Source organism: Lolium perenne, chromosome 4, assembly GCF_019359855.2.
Source record: "Lolium perenne isolate Kyuss_39 chromosome 4, Kyuss_2.0, whole genome shotgun sequence".
Classification (NCBI taxonomy): Eukaryota; Viridiplantae; Streptophyta; class Magnoliopsida; order Poales; family Poaceae; genus Lolium; species Lolium perenne.
Window position 1 is genome coordinate 169,476,970 of NC_067247.2, and position 19,918 is coordinate 169,496,887.

Sequence of the window (19,918 nt, forward strand, 5' to 3'; positions counted from 1 at the left end):
AGATTTCTATCATATTTGGTGCAGATTAGGGTTCTAGTCGTTGTTTATGTATTGTTAATTAGAGTTCTAGCTGTTGTTTATGTATTTTCTTGCTTTCTACTAGGCGCAATTAGGCACTAATTATGGTGATTTTATATTCTTAATATTCTCCTACCAAATCGGGAACTAAACCCCGTTCTATTCAGAATACTATTGACTATGGTGTTCCAAGGATATTCCATGTTAACAATGCTGACTTCAAACTTGTTACTCAGTTTGATAGAATTCAATCTCCAGAGAGATTTGTTTTCGGACAAATTGATGTAAGCTTTTTTTTTCAATGTGCAGTTTAGGGAGACGTCGTGTACTTCTTATAGTAATCGTGAATTTAAAAAATTCTTGGAAAAGCAGTCCAAGCGGCAGCAGTTAGTACTCTCTTTGCTTGGTTATGGTTCAAATGTGCCAAGTTCAACTCGTCAATGCCTATAGATTGTAGACTTAGGATTTTGTGAAACTAGAGGGCAAGTAGAACTCCAAGGTGGTCAGACGAACAAAGGCACCTAACTAAAAAGAAATGATGGCTAGGGTTTAATAATGATTGATCCTTTCTTCGACCTCCGCTTCGCCCTTATATAGGAGACGAAGCCGAGGCTTTTCGTGATGTACAAGTATACAAACATCGGGCCGCCGTTGGGCCTTTTCATATATTGCTACAAGTTTCCTTATATTGACTCTACTCCCTCGAACCGCATATCTTCGGCTTCATGGGACTCAAAACCTTTGGGTCCGTAGGCCTTCAAGTCCTAAGATACCTGAAAACATAAACCACGGGTATACACGTGACATTCCCATTAGGCATACCTGATACGTCTCCGACGTATCGATAATTTCTTATGTTCCATGCCACATTATTGATGTTATCTACATGTTTTATGCACACTTTATGTCATATTCGTGCATTTTCTGGAACTAACCTATTAACAAGATGCCGAAGTGCCGATTCTGTTTTCTGCTGTTTTTGGTTTCAGAAATCCTAGTAAGGAAATATTCTCGGAATTGGACGAAATCAAAGCCCAGGGGCCTATTTTTCCACGGAGCTTCCAGAAGACCGAAGAACACACGAAGTGGGGCCACGAGGTGGCGACACCACAAGGCGGCGCGGCCCAGGGGGGGCCCACGCCGCCCTATGGTGTGGCCCCCTCGTCTGGCCCCCGACTCTGCCCTTCCGCCTACAAATAGCCTCCGTGACGAAAACCCGATCGAGAACCACGATACGGAAAACCTTCCCGAGAGACGCCGCCGCCGATCCCATCTCGGGGATCCAGAGATCGCCTCCGGCACCCTGCCGGAGAGGGGAATCATCTCCCGGAGGACTCTACGCCGCCATGGTCGCCTCCGGTGTGATGTGTGAGTAGTCTACCCCTGGACTATGGGTCCATAGCAGTAGCTAGATGGTTGTCTTCTCCCCATTGTGCTATCATTGTCGGATCTTGTGAGCTGCCTAACATGATCAAGATCATCTATCTGTAATTCTATATGTTGCGTTTGTTGGGATCCGATGAATAGAGAATACTTGTTATGTTGATTATCAAAGTTATGCTTATGTGTTGTTTATGATCTTGCATGCTCTCCGTTACTAGTAGATGCTCTGGCCAAGTAGATGCTTGTAACTCCAAGAGGGAGTACTTATGCTCGATAGTGGGTTCATGCCTCGCATTGACACAGGACGGTGACAGAAAGTTCTAAGGTTGTGTTGTCTGTTGCCACTAGGGATAAAACATTGATGCTATGTCTAAGGATGTAGTTGTTGATTACATTACGCACCATACTTAATGCAATTGTACATTGCTTTGCAACTTAATACTGGAGGGTTCGGATGATAACCTGAAGGTGGACTTTTTAGGCATAGATGCGGTTGGATGGCGGTCTATGTACTTTGTCGTAATGCCCAATTAAATCTCACTATACTCATCATGATATGTATGTGCATTGTCATGCTCTCTTTATTTGTCAATTGCCCAACTGTAATTTGTTCACCCAACATGCTGTTTATCTTATGGGAGAGACACCTCTAGTGAACTGTGGACCCCGGTCCAATTCTCTTTACTGAAATACAATCTACTGCAATACTTGTTCTACTGTTTTCTGCAAACAATCATCTTCCACACAATACGGTTAATCCTTTGTTACAGCAAGCCGGTGAGATTGACAACCTCACTGTTTCGTTGGGGCAAAGTACTTTGGTTGTGTTGTGCAGGTTCCACGTTGGCGCGGGAATCCCTGGTGTTGCGCCGCACTACATCTCGCCGCCATCAACCTTCAACGTGCTTCTTGGCTCCTCCTGGTTCGATAAACCTTGGTTTCTTTCTGAGGGAAAACTTGCTGCTGTGCGCATCATACCTTCCTCTTGGGGTTGCCCAACGAACGTGTGAAATACACGCCATCAAGCATATTTTCTGGCGCCGTTGCCGGGGAGATCAAGACACGCTGCAAGGGGAGTCTCCACTTCTCAATCTCTTTACTTTGTTTTTGTCTTGCTTAGTTTTATTTACTACTTTGTTTGCTGCACTAAATCAAAATACAAAAAAAATTAGTTGCTAGTTTTACTTTATTTTCTATCTTGTTTGCTATATCAAAAACACAAAAAAAATTAGTTTACTTGCATTTACTTTATCTAGTTTGCTTTATCTACTACCACTAAAATGAGTAATCCTGAAGTTGAAGTTCGCACGTTTAAGCAACGAGGGGGAGAATGTTTGAGAGATGCTTGGTATAGAATTAGCGATGCTCATAATAGATGCACTAAGAAACACTCCACCATTATTTTACTTAGGAATTTTTATGTTGGTATCTCTAGCTGGAATAGATATGTTCTTGATAGTCTCGCAAAAGGTGACTTCCTAAGTACTCCTGCATTAGAAGCTAGCTGCATTATTGAGAGTTTATTTGGAATACCCCCTGTTGATAAAGTTAAAACTGAAATCTCTCTTGAAGATGTTATGAAAAAATTGGAAACCATAGAGAAAAACTTTCCAAGTATTGAAGCTAAATTGGAAATATTACTTGATAAAACTGATGAACTTGATAAATCTTTAGGAGGAATTGATGAAAGAATAAGTGTCCTAGGAACTAATGCTGTCCATGATGATCAAATCAATAGGATTGACGAACTTGAAAAAGCTATGGGAACCTTGGGTTCAACATTTTCTTCTCTTAAATATAAGGAGAAAGCTTATGTGGGTAAGGAGCAAAAGTTTATGTATGTCTCTAAAGTGCCTAGACCAAAGAAGTATTATTATAGGCCTAAAATTGACAAAGCCCTTAGTACCACTATGGATGGGGGAGCTCATGATAACGATGCACCGTCTCTTGATAATACTTGATACACACTTTCTGCGCCTAGCTGAAAGGCGTTAAAGAAAAGCGCTTATGGGAGACAACCCATGTTTTTACCTACAGTACTTTGTTTTTATTTTGTGTCTTGGAAGTTGTTTACTACTGTAGCAACCTCTCCTTATCTTAGTTTTGTGTTTTGTTGTGCCAAGTTAAGCTGTTGATAGAAAAGTAAGTACTAGATTTGGATTACTGCACAGTTCCAGATTTCTTTGCTGTCACGAATCTGGGTCCACCTCCCTGTAGGTAGCTCAGAAAATTAAGCCAATTTACGTGCATGATCCTCAGATATGTATGCAACTTTCATTCAATTTGAGCATTTTCATTTGAGCAAGTCTGGTGCCATTTTAAAATTCGTCAATACGAACTGTTCTGTTTTGACAGATTCTGCCTTTTATTTCGCATTGCCTCTTTCGCTATGTTGGATGAATTTCTTTGATCCACTAATGTCCAGTAGCATTATGCAATGTCCAGAAGTGTTAAGAATGATTGTGTCACCTCTGAATATGTCAATTTATATTGTGCACTAACCCTCTAATGAGTTGTTTCGAGTTTGGTGTGGAGGAAGTTTTCAAGGATCAAGAGAGGAGTATGATGCAACATGATCAAGGAGAGTGAAAGCTCTAAGCTTGGGGATGCACCCGGTGGTTCACCCCTGCATATATCAAGAAGACTCAAGCGTCTAAGCTTGGGGATGCCCAAGGCATCCCCTTCTTCATCGACAACATTATCAGGTTCCTCCCCTGAAACTATATTTTTATTCCATCACATCTTATGTGCTTTTTCTTGGAGCGTCGGTTTGTTTTTGTTTTTTGTTTTGTTTGAATAAAATGGATCCTAGCATTCACTTTATGGGAGAGAGACACGCTCCGCTGTAGCATATGGACAAGTATGTCCTTGGTTTCTACTCATAGTATTCATGGCGAAGTTTCTCCTTCGTTAAATTGTTATATGGTTGGAATTGGAAAATGATACATGTAGTAATTGCTATAAATGTCTTGGGTAATGTGATACTTGGCAATTGTTGTGCTCATGATTAAGCTCTTGCACCATATGCTTTGCACCCATTAATGAAGAAATATATAGAGCATGCTAAAATTTGGTTTGCATATTTGGTTTCTCTAAGGTCTAGATAATTTCTAGTATTGAGTTTGAACAACAAGGAAGACGGTGTAGAGTCTTATAATGTTTTCAATATGTCTTTTATGTGAGTTTTGCTGCACCGGTTCATCCTTGTGTTTGTTTCAAATAAGCCTTGCTAGCCTAAACCTTGTATCGAGAGGGAATACTTCTCATGCATCCAAAATACTTGAGCCAACCACTATGCCATTTGTGTCCACCATACCTACCTACTACATGGTATTTTCCAGCCATTCCAAAGTAAATTGCTTGAGTGCTACCTTTAAAATTCCATCATTCACCTTTGCAATATATAGCTCATGGGACAAATAGCTTAAAACCTATTGTGGTATTGAATATGTAATTATGCACTTTATCTCTTATTAAGTTGCTTGTTGTGCGATAACCATGTTTACTGGGGACGCCATCAACTATTCAATTGTTGAATTTCATGTGAGTTGCTATGCATGTTCGTCTTGTCTGAAGTAAGGGCGATCTACACTGAGTTGAATGGTTTGAGCATGCATATTGTGAGAGAAGAACATTGGGCCGCTAACCGAAGCCATGTTCCATGGTGGAAGTTTCAGTTTTGGACAACAATCCTCAAATCTCTAATGAGAAAAGAATTAATTGTTGTTGAATGCTTAAAGCATTAAAAGAGGAGTCCATTATCTGTTGTCTATGTTGTCCCGGTATGGATGTCTAAGTTGAGAATAATCAAAAGCGAGAAATCCAAATGCGAGCTTTCTCCTTAGACCTTTGTACAGGCGGCATAGAGGTACCCCTTTGTGATACTTGGTTAAAGCATATGTATTGCGGTGATAATCCAGGTAGTCCAAGCTAATTAGGACAAGGTGCGGGCACTATTAGTACACTATGCATGAGGCTTGCAACTTATAAGATATAATTTACATGATGCATATGCTTTATTACTACCGTTGACAAAATTGTTTCATGTTTTCAAAATCAAAGCTCTAGCACAAATATAGCAATCGATGCTTTTCCTCTGTGAGGACCATTCTTTTACTTTCAATGTTGAGTCAGTTCACCTATTTCTCTCCACCTCAAGAAGCAAACACTTGTGTGAACTGTGCATTGATTCCTACATACTTGCTTATTGCACTTATTATATTACTCTATGTTGACAATATCCATAAGATATACATGTTACAAGTTGAAAGCAACCGCTGAAACTTAATCTTCTTTTGTGTTGCTTCAATGCCTTTACTTTGAATTATTGCTTTATGAGTTAACTCTTATGCAAGACTTATTGATGCTTGTCTTGAAGTGCTATTCATGAAAAGTCTTTGCTATATGATTCACTTGTTTACTCATGTCATACACATTGTTTTGATCGCTGCATTCACTACATATGCTTTACAAATAGTATGATCAAGATTATGATGGCATGTCACTCCGAAATTATACGTGTTATCGCTTTACTGCTCGGACGAGCAGAACTAAGCTTGGGATGCTGATACGTCTCCGACGTATCGATAATTTCTTATGTTCCATGCCACATTATTGATGTTATCTACATGTTTTATGCACACTTTATGTCATATTCGTGCATTTTACGGAACTAACCTATTAACAAGATGCCGAAGTGCCGATTCTTTGTTTCTGCTGTTTTTGGTTTCAGAAATCCTAGTAAGGAAATATTCTCGGAATTGGACGAAATCAAAGCCCGGGGGCCTATTTTTCCACGGAGCTTCGGAAGACCGAAGAACACACGATGGGGGGCCACGTGGTGGCGACACCACAAGGGGGCGCGGCCCGGGGGGGGCCCGCGCCGCCCTATGGTGTGGCCCCCTCGTCTGGCCCCCCGACTCTGCCCTTCCGCCTACAAATAGCCTCCGTGACGAAAACCCAAGTACCGAGAACCACGATACGGAAAACCTTCCAGAGACGCCGCCGCCGCCGATCCCATCTCGGGGGATCCAGGAGATCGCCTCCGGCACCCTGCCGAGAGGGGAATCATCTCCGGAGGACTCTACGCCGCCATGGTCGCCTCCGGTGTGATGTGTGAGTAGTCTACCCCTGGACTATGGGTCCATAGCAGTAGCTAGATGGTTGTCTTCTCCCCATTGTGCTATCATTGTCGGATCTTGTGAGCTGCCTAACATGATCAAGATCATCTATCTGTAATTCTATATGTTGCGTTTGTTGGGATCCGATGAATAGAGAATACTTGTTATGTTGATTATCAAAGTTATGCTTATGTGTTGTTTATGATCTTGCATGCTCTCCGTTACTAGTAGATGCTCTGGCCAAGTAGATGCTTGTAACTCCAAGAGGGAGTACTTATGCTCGATAGTGGGTTCATGCCTCGCATTGACACAGGGATGTGAGAAAGTTCTAAGGTTGTGTTGTGCTGTTGCCACTAGGGATAAAACATTGATGCTATGTCTAAGGATGTAGTTGTTGATTACATTACGCACCATACTTAATGCAATTGTCTGTTGCTTTGCAACTTAATACTGGAGGGGGTTCGGATGATAACCTGAAGGTGGACTTTTTAGGCATAGATGCAGTTGGATGGCGGTCTATGTACTTTGTCGTAATGCCCAATTAAATCTCACTATACTCATCATGATATGTATGTGCATTGTCATGCTCTCTTTATTTGTCAATTGCCCAACTGTAATTTGTTCACCCAACATGCTGTTTATCTTATGGGAGAGACACCTCTATTGAACTGTGGACCCCGGTCCAATTCTCTTTACTGAAATACAATCTACTGCAATACTTGTTCTACTGTTTTCTGCAAACAATCATCTTCCACACAATACGGTTAATCCTTTGTTACAGCAAGCCGGTGAGATTGACAACCTCACTGTTTCGTTGAGGCAAAGTACTTTGGTTGTGTTGTGCAGGTTCCACGTTGGCGCCGGAATCCCTGGTGTTGCGCCGCACTACATCTCGCCGCCATCAACCTTCAACGTGCTTCTTGGCTCCTCCTGGTTCGATAAACCTTGGTTTCTTTCTGAGGGAAAACTTGCTGCTGTGCGCATCATACCTTCCTCTTGGGGTTGCCCAACGAACGTGTGAAATACACGCCATCAATACCCATGTCAGTAACCCCCGAGATTTTATTCGAGTCGTAGAATCCGGTAAAATTTTCATCCTTCATCTCTTTTGCAAATACTTCGAGTCCATGAAGACGTTGTTTTTATTCGACATCTATATTGTACAGGGATATTGGTAAATGGGTGACATAGGCACCCCCAATGGGCCTGCCGAAGATAGTACCCGGGGTTTACTGAAGGCCCACGACTCGAAGAATAAGAAGAATCGGAAACCCAAGTTGTTATTAAGGAAAGCTAGAGTTGTATTAGGAGATAATATTTGTAATCTTGCGGGATGAGTTGGAAACCCTCCCGGACTCTGTAACTTGTACAATACGAGTCCCTCGGCTCCACCTCCTATATAAGGGGGAGTCGAGGGACAAAGAAAGCATCGAATCATTGTCTCGCAAACCTTAGTTTTCATATCGTCGAGTACTTTTAGGTTGAAACCTTCGAGATCTACTTGCCCTCTACTTCCAACTAAACCCTAGTCTACAACCCCTAGGCATTGACAAGTTAATCCCTTGTCAATTGGCGTCGTCTGTGGGAATTAGAGGCGTCAAGGATCTGATCTCGATGGAACGTTCAAGATCGTCGACTTCATCAACAGCAAGCAATGCGATGGATCGAGGTAAACAGATCGCAACTGGTCCTGTCGATTTTGTTCCTCACCCGCCCTCCCGTTTGGATGCATATGCGTATCTGGAGGAGCCTATGGAGATGACGTTCGGAAGATTCCACTTTCGCGTCGAGAAAGAGGGAACGTATCGTCTCGAAATTCCGATCTCGTCGGGATTGTCGGCGATCGATTCTGATTTTTCGAGCTCAGCATCGTCAATCGAGTCAGGCGAAGAGGATACTTCATCGCCACGCTTCATCAGCACCAGGGCAAGCGAAAAGCTCGCCAAGATCTTCAGCGACATGTCCTTCGAGTCATCTGCGGACTCCTATATAAGCGATGACTCGAGCAGTGTCGACAGCTTCAACTTCATCGATAAATCCACTACAGTGGACAAGGTCTTCACCAATCTTTATGATGGTGTCACCAAACCCAGCACAGATCTGAATACAAAATACCATCAGATTTATGCCATCGGAGAGCCAAGCCGCGATCAGGAGGAAACGTCTGAGGCTTTCGACGATTTGGGAAATCCATACGTCGATCCTCTGATCTACGACGAGGTCTAGGCAACAAATATGTCGGACCTGAGCCTCGCGATAGAGTTCAACTCGCGCAAGCAGCATGGGACAGAGCCGCAAGAGCTATGGATGGCTCAGAATCAATGACCACAACAGCCACGCCAGAAGAGTTGCAAGCATATCAATATAGGCTCGCACGAGCTGCGAGGGAATTGGAAAAACAGACAGCTGCCCTGAACAGAAGAAAGGAGGCAGCCTCCGCGTCAAGCAGGCGAAGGGCAGAGCTGAGTCGACAATCTGGAACCTCGGGAGATAGCCACAGGGAAGCTCGGAACAGAGCAAGATCAAGGTTGCAACATATACCTGAAGGAGAAAGAGAGCACTTGGTTCAAAACCTCGACATGTCTTTTATGTCGATAGACACGAGAGGGAATATTATCCCCAAGACACCAGAAGCTGGGTATATGGCGACACAGGCCTTTATCCTTGCATCCAGGCCACCTCCGGGAGATCCAAGGGAGGCACTGTACAACATGGCAATGGCAGGAGTTGGAGCCATGGGAACGGCGTTTGCATCAACACCTCCCGAAGGAACAGCAAGGCAAAATAGTCCACGACCTGCGGCAGCAGCAGCAGCAGCTCCCGAAGGAACAAGTGGAGCAAGAGACACAGCAGCGCAAGCAAGGGTGGACAGAGCACGACAAAGTAGAAGGGAACATCGGCATTCCCCAGAACTAAATGACGAGGACATGTGCGGTTTTCTATGCTTCACGAGGAGAGTCCGAAAAACTCGAGTCCCTTCGGGATTTAAGTTGCCTGATAACTTCAAGAAATTCGACGGCCTGCAAGATCCAGAGGATTGGCTAGTTGATTACCTCGAGACGGTGAAGCTCACAGGGGGGACCAGAGCAACAGCTATGCAAAGCATCCAGGTGCATTTAAGTGGAGCCGCGCGATCTTGCATTAAGAAGCTTCCTCCAGGATCTATCGATAGCTGGGATAGCTTTGAGGACATATTCGTCAAGAATTTCCGGTCCACCTGCAAAAAACCCGCATCGCTAGAGGAATTGAGGGCGTGTCGACAGAAGCCAGACGAATCAATGAGAAAATACATCCAAAGGTGGAATATCATCAAAAACTCGGCAGAGAATATATCTGAAGAGAGAGCAATAGATGCGTTTGTCGCTGGAATCAGGCGAGGAGATTTTGTCGAGGATTTGGGGAGAACCAATCCAAAGACAGTATCCGCATTGATGGAGATAGCAAACAGATGGGCAGATGGAGAAGATGTTGTTCACAACAAACGGCATAGGTCACCAGAGGAGGACCGTGGCCGAAATTATCAAAATAGGCAACGATTTCCTCGGCAGTATTTGGGCTATGATGCACCTGGGCAAATTTCGGCTGGCTTCCGAGCAAGCGCCGGAGGAAACAATAGAGATGATTACCAGAGGAGCAACGAGCAGCGAGGCGACAATAGAGATGACTCTCGAAACAACAGGCAAAACACCGGGTCGAGGTTTCAGAGGCCTTTTGTGTCTCCCGACGAGATGATGAACGGGCCGTGTCAGATGCATTTTTATCTTGACAACAACGGAAAAAGACAGTCGGGACACTTGCAGAAGGATTGCCGAAATTTTCAGGCAATGTTAAGGTGGGCAGGGCATGCCAATGCTCAGGCAGCGCCCAGAAATCCTCAAGGACCCAGGAGTGAGATTCACCTGCCACCTCCTCCCGCAATTACGGACGATAATCGACATCAGCTCAGAATTGCGGCAGCACCTGCACCACCGCCTTATGTTGATCCCAATTCCAATGGAGCGGTCTCGATGATTCAGAAAGGCAGGCCATCCAATAGAGCGCAGAAAGTAATCTCGCGACAGGTGTTCATGGCAGAGAAAATGCCTCCACCAATGGTTGAGTATCTAAACTGGTCAGGGCAAGATATTGGATTCACAATAGCGGATCATCCACAGCAAGTTCCTCGACCAGGGTAGTCAGCACTTATATTACCAGCAGTGATCGCAGGATTCGATGTATCTCGAGTGTTCATAGAAAGCGGCAGCAGTTTAAACCTTATGTATGCAGATACACTAAGGAAAATGAACATATCCCTAGCAAACCTGAAACCAACCGACACGCGATTCCACGGTATCACACCGGAGAAGCCAAGTTATCCGCTAGGGAAGATTAATCTCGACGTTCAGTTTGGGACCCGAGAAAACTACAGGATAGAGAAGCTGGAATTCAAAGTCGTGGATTTCCCATCACAATACCACGCTTTGTTGGGACGTCCAGCATATGCTAGGTTTATGGTGGTACCACATTACACGTACATGCTATGGAGGATGCCTGGGCCTAAGGGACTGATACGCGTACATCACGCGTCCGTTGGGAACCCCAAGAGGAAGGTGTGATGCGTACAGCGGCAAGTTTTCCCTCAGTATGAAACCAAGGTTTATCGAACCAGTAGGAGCCAAGAAGCACGTTGAAGGTTGATGGCGGCGAGATGTAGTGCGGCGCAACACCCGGGATTCCGGCGCCAACGTAGAACCTGCACAACACAACCAAAGTACTTTGCCCCAACGAAACAGTGAGGTTGTCAATCTCACCGGCTTGTTGTAACAAAGGATTAGATGTATAGTGTGGATGATGATTGTTTGCAGAGAACAGTAGAACAATTGCAGTAGATTGTATTTCAGATGTAAAGAATGGACCGGGGTCCACAGTTCACTAGAGGTGTCTCTCCCATAAGATAAATAGCATGTTGGGTGAACAAATTACAGTTGGGCAATTGACAAATAGAGAGGGCATGACCATGCACATACATGATATGATGAGTATAGTGAGATTTAATTGGGCATTACGACAAAGTACATAGACCGCTATCCAGCATGCATCTATGCCTAAAAAGTCCACCTTCAGGTTATCATCCGAACCCCTTCCAGTATTAAGTTGAAAACAACAGACAATTGCATTAAGTATGGTGCGTAATGTAATCAATAACTACATCCTCGGACATAGCATCAATGTTTTATCCCTAGTGGCAACAGTACATCCATAACCTTAGAGGTTTCTGTCACTCCCTGCATTCACGGAGACATGAACCCACTATCGAGCATAAATACCCCCTCTTGGAGTTACTAGCAAAAACTTGGCCAGAGCCTCTACTAATAATGGAGAGCATGCAAGATCATAAACAACACATAGATATAAATTGATAATCAACATAACATAGTATTCTCTATTCATCGGATCCCAACAAACACAACATATAGCATTACAGATAGATGATCTTGATCATGTTCGGCAGCTCACAAGATCCGACAATGAAGCACATAAGGAGAAGACAACCATCTAGCTACTGCTATGGACCCATAGTCCAGGGGTAGACTACTCACTCATCACTCGGGAGGCGACCATGGCGGTGTAGAGTCCTCCGGGAGATGAATCCCCTCTCCGGCAGGGTGCCGGAGGCGATCTCCTGAATCCCCCGAGATGGGATTGGCGGCGGCGGCGTCTCTGGAAGGTTTTCCGTATCGTGGCTCTCGGTACTGGGGGTTTCGCGACGAAGGCTATTTGTAGGCGGAAGGGCAGGTCAGGGGGCCACACGAGGGGCCCAGATGATAGGGCCGCGCGGCCAAGACCTGGGCCGCGCCGCCCTGTGGTCTGGCCACCTCGTGGCCCCACTTTGTTAGCTCTCCGGTCTTCTGGAAGCTTCGTGTGAAAATAGGCCCCTGGGCGTTGATTTCGTCCAATTCCGAGAATATTTCCTTACTAGGATTTCTGAAACCAAAAACAGCAGAAAACAGCAGAAAACAGCAATTGGCTCTTTGGCATCTCGTTAATAGGTTAGTTCCAGAAAATGCATAAATATGACATAAAGTATGCATAAAACATGTAGATATCATCAATAATGTGGCATGGAACATAAGAAATTATCGATACGTCGGAGACGTATCAGCATCCCCAAGCTTAGTTTCTGCTCGTCCCGAGCAGGTAAACGATAACAAAGATAATTTCTGGAGTGACATGCCATCATAACCTTGATCATACTATTGTAAGCATATGTAATGAATGCAGCGATCAAAACAATGTAAATGACATGAGTAAACAAATGAATCATATAGCAAAGACTTTTCATGAATAGTACTTCAAGACAAGCATCAATAAGTCTTGCATAAGAGTTAACTCATAAAGCAATAATTCATAGTAGAGATATTGAAGCAACACAAAGGAAGATGAAGTTTCAGCGGTTGCTTTCAACTTATAACATGTATATCTCATGGATAGTTGTCAATGCAAAGTAATATAACAAGTGCAATATGCAAGTATGTAGGAATCAATGCACAGTTCACACAAGTGTTTGCTTCTTGAGGTGGAGAGAAATAGGTGAACTGACTCAACATAAAAGTAAAAGAAAGGTCCTTCAAAGAGGAAAGCATCGATTGCTATATTTGTGCTAGAGCTTTGATTTTGAAAACATATAGAGAGCATAAAAGTAAAATTTTGAGAGGTGTTTGTTGTTGTCAACGAATGGTAGTGGGCACTCTAACCCCCTTGCCAGACAAACCTTCAAAGAGCGGCTCCCATTTTATTTTTATTTTTATGTGGCACTCCTTCCAACCTTTCTTTCACAAACCATGGCTAACCGAATCCTTCGGGTGCCTGCCAACAATCTCATACCATGAAGGAGTGCCTTTTTATTTTAGTTTTATTATGATGACACTCCTCCCCACCTTTGCTTTCTCAAGCCATGGCTAACCGAATCCTTCGGGTGCCGTCCAACAATCACATACCATGGAGTGTCTATTTTTATTAATTAATTTGGGACTGGGAATCCCATTGCCAGCTCTTTTTGCTAAATTATTGGATAAGCGGATGAAGCCACTAGTCCATTGGTGAAAGTTGCCCAACAAGATTGAAAGATAAACACCACATACTTCCTCATGAGCTATAAAACATTGACACAAATCAGAGGTGATAAAATTTTGAATTGTTTAAAGGTAGCACTCAAGCAATTTACTTTGGAATGACGGAGAAATACCATGTAGTAGGTAGGTATGGTGGACACAAATGGCATAGTGGTTGGCTCAAGGATTTGGATGCATGAGAAGTGTTCCCTCTCGATACAAGGTTTAGGCTAGCAAGGTTTATTTGAAACAAACACAAGGATGAAGCGGTGCAGCAAAACTCACATAAAAGACATATTGTAAACATTATAAGACTCTACACCGTCTTCCTTGTTGTTCAAACTCAATACTAGAAATTATCTAGACCTTAGAGAGACCAAATATGCAAACCAAATTTTAGCATGCTCTATGTATTTCTTCATTAATAGGTGCAAAGTATATGATGCAAGAGCTTAAACATGAGCACAACAATTGCCAAGTATCACATTACCCAGGACATTGTAGCAAATTACTACATGTATCATTTTCCAATTCCAACCATATAACAATTTAACGAAGAAGAAACTTCGCCATGAATACTATGAGTAAAGCCTAAGGACATATTTGTCCATATGCAACAGCGGAGCGTGTCTCTCTCCCACACAATGAATGCTAGGATCCATTTTATTCAAACAAAACAAAAAAAACAAACCGACGCTCCAAGCAAAGCACATAAGATGTGACGGAATAAAAATATAGTTTCAGGGGAGGAACCTGATAATGTTGTCGATGAAGAAGGGGATGCCTTGGGCATCCCCAAGCTTAGACGCTTGATTCTTCTTGATATATGCAGGGGTGAACCACCGGGTCATTCCCAAGCTTAGAGCTTTCACTCTCCTTGATCATGTTGTATCATCTCCCTCTCTTGATCCTTGAAAACTTCCTCCACACCAAACTCAAAACAACTCATTAGAGAGTTAGTGCACAATTAAAATATACATGTTCAGAGGTGACATAATCATTCTTAACACTTCTGGATATTGCACAAAGCTACTGAAAGTCAATGGAATCGAAATATCCATCGAACATAGCAAAACAGGCAATGCGAAATAAAAGGCAGAATCTGTCAAAATAGAACAGTTCGTAAAGACGAATTTTATTGAGGCACCAGACTTGCTCAAATGAAAATGCTCAAATTGAATGAAAGTTGCGTACATATCTGAGGATCACTCACGTAAATTGGCATAATTTTCTGAGTTACCTACAGAGAATTTTGCCCAGATACGTGACAGCAAAGAAATCTGTTTCTGCGCAGTAATCCAAATCTAGTATGAACCTTACTATCAATGATTTTACTTGGCACAACAATGCACAAAACTAAGATAAGGAGAGGTTGCTACAGTAGTAAAAAACTTCCAAGACTCAAATATAAAATAAAGGTACTGTAGTAAAAACATGGGTTGTCTCCCATAAGCGCTTTTCTTTAACGCCTTTCAGCTAGGCGCAGAAAGTGTATATCAAGTATTATCAAGAGACGAAGTGTCAACATCATAATTTGTTCTAATGATAGAATCAAAAGGTAACTTCATTCTCTTTCTAGGAAAGTGTTTCATACCTTTCTTGAGAGGAAATTGATATTTAATATTACCTTCCTTCATATCAATGATAGCACCAACAGTTCGAAGAAAAGGTCTTCCCAATATAATGGGACAAGATGCATTGCATTCAATATCCAAGACAACAAAATCAACGGGGACAAGGTTATTGTTAACGGTAATGCGAACATTATCAACTTTCCCCAAAGGTTTCTTTATAGAATGATCAGCAAGATTAACATCCAAATAACAATTTTTCAATGGTGGCAAGTCAAGCATATTATAAATTTTCTTAGGCATAACAGAAATACTTGCACCAAGATCACATAAAGCATTACAATCAAAGTCATCGACCTTCATCTTAATGATGGGCTCCCAACCATGTTCGAGCTTCCTAGGAATAGAAGCTTCGCATTCTAGTTTCTCTTCTCTAGCTTTCATGAGAGCATTTGTAATATGTTTCGTGAAAGCCAAATTTATAGCACTAGCATTAGGACTCTTAGCAAGTTTTTGTAAGAACTTTATAACTTCAGAGATATGACAATCATCAAAATCTAAACCATTATAATCTAAAGCAATGGGATCATCATCCCCAATGTTGGCAAAAAATTCAGCAGTTTTATCACAGGCAGTTTCAGCAGTTTTAGCAGTTTCAGGTAGTTTTTCGCGCTTTGCATTTGAAGTGGAAACATTGCCTACACCAATTCTTTTACCATTATTAGTAGGAGGTGCAGCAACATGTGTAGCATTAGCGTTACTAGTGGTGGTAATAGTCCAAACTTTAGCTATATTATCTTCTTTTTCATTTTCTTCTCTTTCCCACCTAGCACGCAATTCGGCCATCAATCTTATATTCTCATTAATTCTAACTTGGATGGAATTTGTTGTAGTAACAATTTTATTATCTATGTCCCCAGGTTTAGCAGCCATTTTATTAATTAAAGAAGATTGTGACACAGACATGTATGAGATTCGGTTTTCAGCATTTGCAAGTTTAGTTTGCAACCCAGAGATCTCCATATTCAGACTTTCAAGTTGATTTCCGATATTCTTCAACAAGGTAGATTGCTCATTCATAGTTTTAGTAAACAATTTATTTTGCTCACATTGTGATTGCATAAAGTTCTTGGTGGATCTTTCAATTTCTAACATCTTTTCCTCATTAGGTGAAGCATATCTACCATAAGAGTTACCATTAGCAGGATATGGCCTAGAATTATTATAATTGTTGTTTTTAATGAAATTCACATCAACATGTTCTTTTTGCGCAACCAATGAAGCTGACGGAACATTATTAGGATCAACATTTTTCCTACCATTCACAAGCATAGACATAATAGCATCAATCTTATCACTCAAGGAAGAGGTTTCTTCGACAGAATTTACCTTCTTACCTTGTGGAGCTCTTTCCGTGTGCCATTCAGAGTAATTAATCATCATATTATCAAGAAGCTTCGTTGCTTCACCAAGAGTGATGGACATAAAGGTACCTCCAGCAGCTGAATCCAATAGGTTCCGCGAAGAAAAATTCAGTCCTGCATAAAAGGTTTGGATGATCATCCAAGTAGTCAGTCCATGGGTTGGGCAAATTTTAACCAAAGATTTCATTCTTTCCCATGCTTGTGCAACATGCTCATTATCCAATTGTTTAAAATTCATTATGCTACTCCTCAAAGATATAATTTTAGCAGGGGGATAATATCTACCAATAAAAGCATCCTTGCATTTAGTCCATGAATCAATACTATTCTTAGGCAGAGATAGCAACCAATCTTTAGCTCTTCCTCTTAATGAGAAAGGAAACAATTTTAATTTTATAATGTCACCATCTACATCTTTATACTTTTGCATTTCACATAGTTCAACAAAATTATTGAGATAGGCAGCAGCATCATCAGAACTAACACCAGAAAATTGCTCTCGCATAACAAGATTTAGTAAAGCAGGTTTAATTTCAAAGAATTCTACTGTAGTAGCAGGTGGAGCAATAGGTGTGCATAAGAAATCATTATTATTTGTGGTTGTGAAGTCACACAACTTAGTATTTTCAGGAGTACCCATTTTAGCAATAGTAAATAAAGCAAACTAGATAAAGTAAATGCGAGTAACTAATTTTTTTGTCTTTTTGATATAGCAAACAAGATAGCAAATAAAGTAAAACTAGCAACTAATTTTTTTTGTGTTTTGATTTAGTGCAGCAAACAAAGTAGTAAATAAAGCAAGACAAAAACAAAGTAAAGAGATTGGATTGTGGAGACTCCCCTTGCAGCGTGTCTTGATCTCCCCGGCAACGGCGCCAGAAAAAGAGCTTGATACGCGTACATCACGCGTCCGTTGGGAACCCCAAGAGGAAGGTGTGATGCGTAAAGCGGCAAGTTTTCCCTCAGTATGAAACCAAGGTTTATCGAACCAGTAGGAGCCAAGAAGCACGTTGAAGGTTGATGGCGGCGAGATGTAGTGCGGCGCAACACCAGGGATTCCGGCGCCAACGTGGAACCTGCACAACACAACCAAAGTACTTTGCCCCAACGAAACAGTGAGGTTGTCAATCTCGCCGGCTTGCTGTAACAAAGGATTAGATGTATAGTGTGGATGATGATTGTTTGCAGAGAACAGTAGAACAATTGCAGTAGATTGTATTTCAGATGTAAAGAATGGACCGGGGTCCACAGTTCACTAGAGGTGTCTCTCCCATAAGATAAATAGCATGTTGGGTGAACAAATTACAGTTGGGCAATTGACAAATAGAGAGGGCATGACCATGCACATACATGATATGATGAGTATAGTGAGATTTAATTGGGCATTACGACAAAGTACATAGACCGCTATCCAGCATGCATCTATGCCTAAAAAGTCCACCTTCAGGTTATCATCCGAACCCCTTCCAGTATTAAGTTGAAAACAACAGACAATTGCATTAAGAATGGTGCGTAATGTAATCAATAACTACATCCTCGGACATAGCATCAATGTTTTATCCCTAGTGGCAACAGTACATCCATAACCTTAGAGGTTTCTGTCACTCCCCCAGATTCACGGAGACATGAACCCACTATCGAGCATAAATACCCCCTCTTGGAGTTACTAGCAAATACTTGGCCAGAGCCTCTACTAATAACGGAGAGCATGCAAGATCATAAACAACACATAGATATAAATTGATAATCAACATAACATAGTATTCTCTATTCATCGGATCCCAACAAACACAACATATAGCATTACAGATAGATGATCTTGATCATGTTCGGCAGCTCACAGGATCCGACAATGAAGCACATAAGGAGAAGACAACCATCTAGCTACTGCTATGGACCCATAGTCCAGGGGTAGACTACTCACTCATCACTCCGGAGGCGACCATGGCGGTGTAGAGTCCTCCGGGAGATGAATCCCCTCTCCGGCAGGGTGCCGGAGGCGATCTCCTGAATCCCCCGAGATGGGATTGGCGGCGGCGTCTCTGGAAGGTTTTCCGTATTGTGGCTCTCGGTACTGGGGGTTTCGCGACGAAGGCTATTTGTAGGCGGAAGGGCAGGTCAGGGGGCCACACGAGGGGCCCAGATGACAGGGCCGCGCGACCAAGACCTGGGCCGCGCCGCCCTGGGGTCTGGCCACCTCGTGGCCCCACTTCGTTAGCTCTCCGGTCTTCTGGAAGCTTCGTGTGAAAATAGGCCCCTGGGCGTTGATTTCGTCCAATTCCGAGAATATTTCCTTACTAGGATTTCTGAAACCAAAAACAGCAACTGGCTCTTCAGCATCTCGTTAATAGGTTAGTTCCAGAAAATGCATAAATATGACATAAAGTATGCATAAAACATGTAGATATCATCAATAATGTGGCATGGAACATAAGAAATTATCGATACGTCGGAGACGTATCAGGGACCAATCACAGTCAAAGGAAGCTTTGCGCTAGTCGATAAGTGCGATAAGGATTTTCATCGACTGTCAGAAACTTTCGGGATGCAAGCAGAATACATGGCGTCAAGGCTCACAACTGATTATGATGTGTTGCCAGATGTAGGAAGGCCAAACAAAGATTCAACTTTCAACACTGAGAAAAATTCTAAGGAGGTGCAGATTCACCCGACAGACCCAAAAAAGACGACGTCCATTGCAAAAGACATGGACCTCGCATAGGAAAGCGCGCTCGTCGAGTTCCTCCGTGAGCACTGGAAAATCTTCGCATGGTGTCCAGCTGACATGCCAGGAGCACCCAGGGAACTTGCCGAGCACCACCTAAACTTGGATCCATTAGCGAGACCAATAAAACAACCTTTGCGGTGTTTTTCGGAGCCAAACCGCAAAACTATGCTATCAGAAATCGATCGACTGAGAGAAGCTGGTTTTATCAAGGAGCTGCATACAGAGGCCACATGGGTAGCAAATCCAGTGTTGGTGCCGAAGAAAAACACTAAAGTCCTTCGCATGTGCGTCGACTTTACGTGCCTCAATAAACATTGTCCAAAGGATCACTTTCCCCTCCCGAGGATCGATCAAATTATCGAATCCACGGCAGGATGTGAATGTCTTTCCTTCCTGGATGCATATTCTGGTTATAACCAGATTAGATTGAAAGAAGAAGATGAGGTCAAAACAGCATTCATCACACCCTATGGCGTATTTTGCTACCGAACAATGACTTTTGGTCTGAAGAACGCGGGAGCAACATACCAGAGGATGATGCAGAAGTGCTTAGCAACACAGATTGGGAAAAACGTACAAGTGT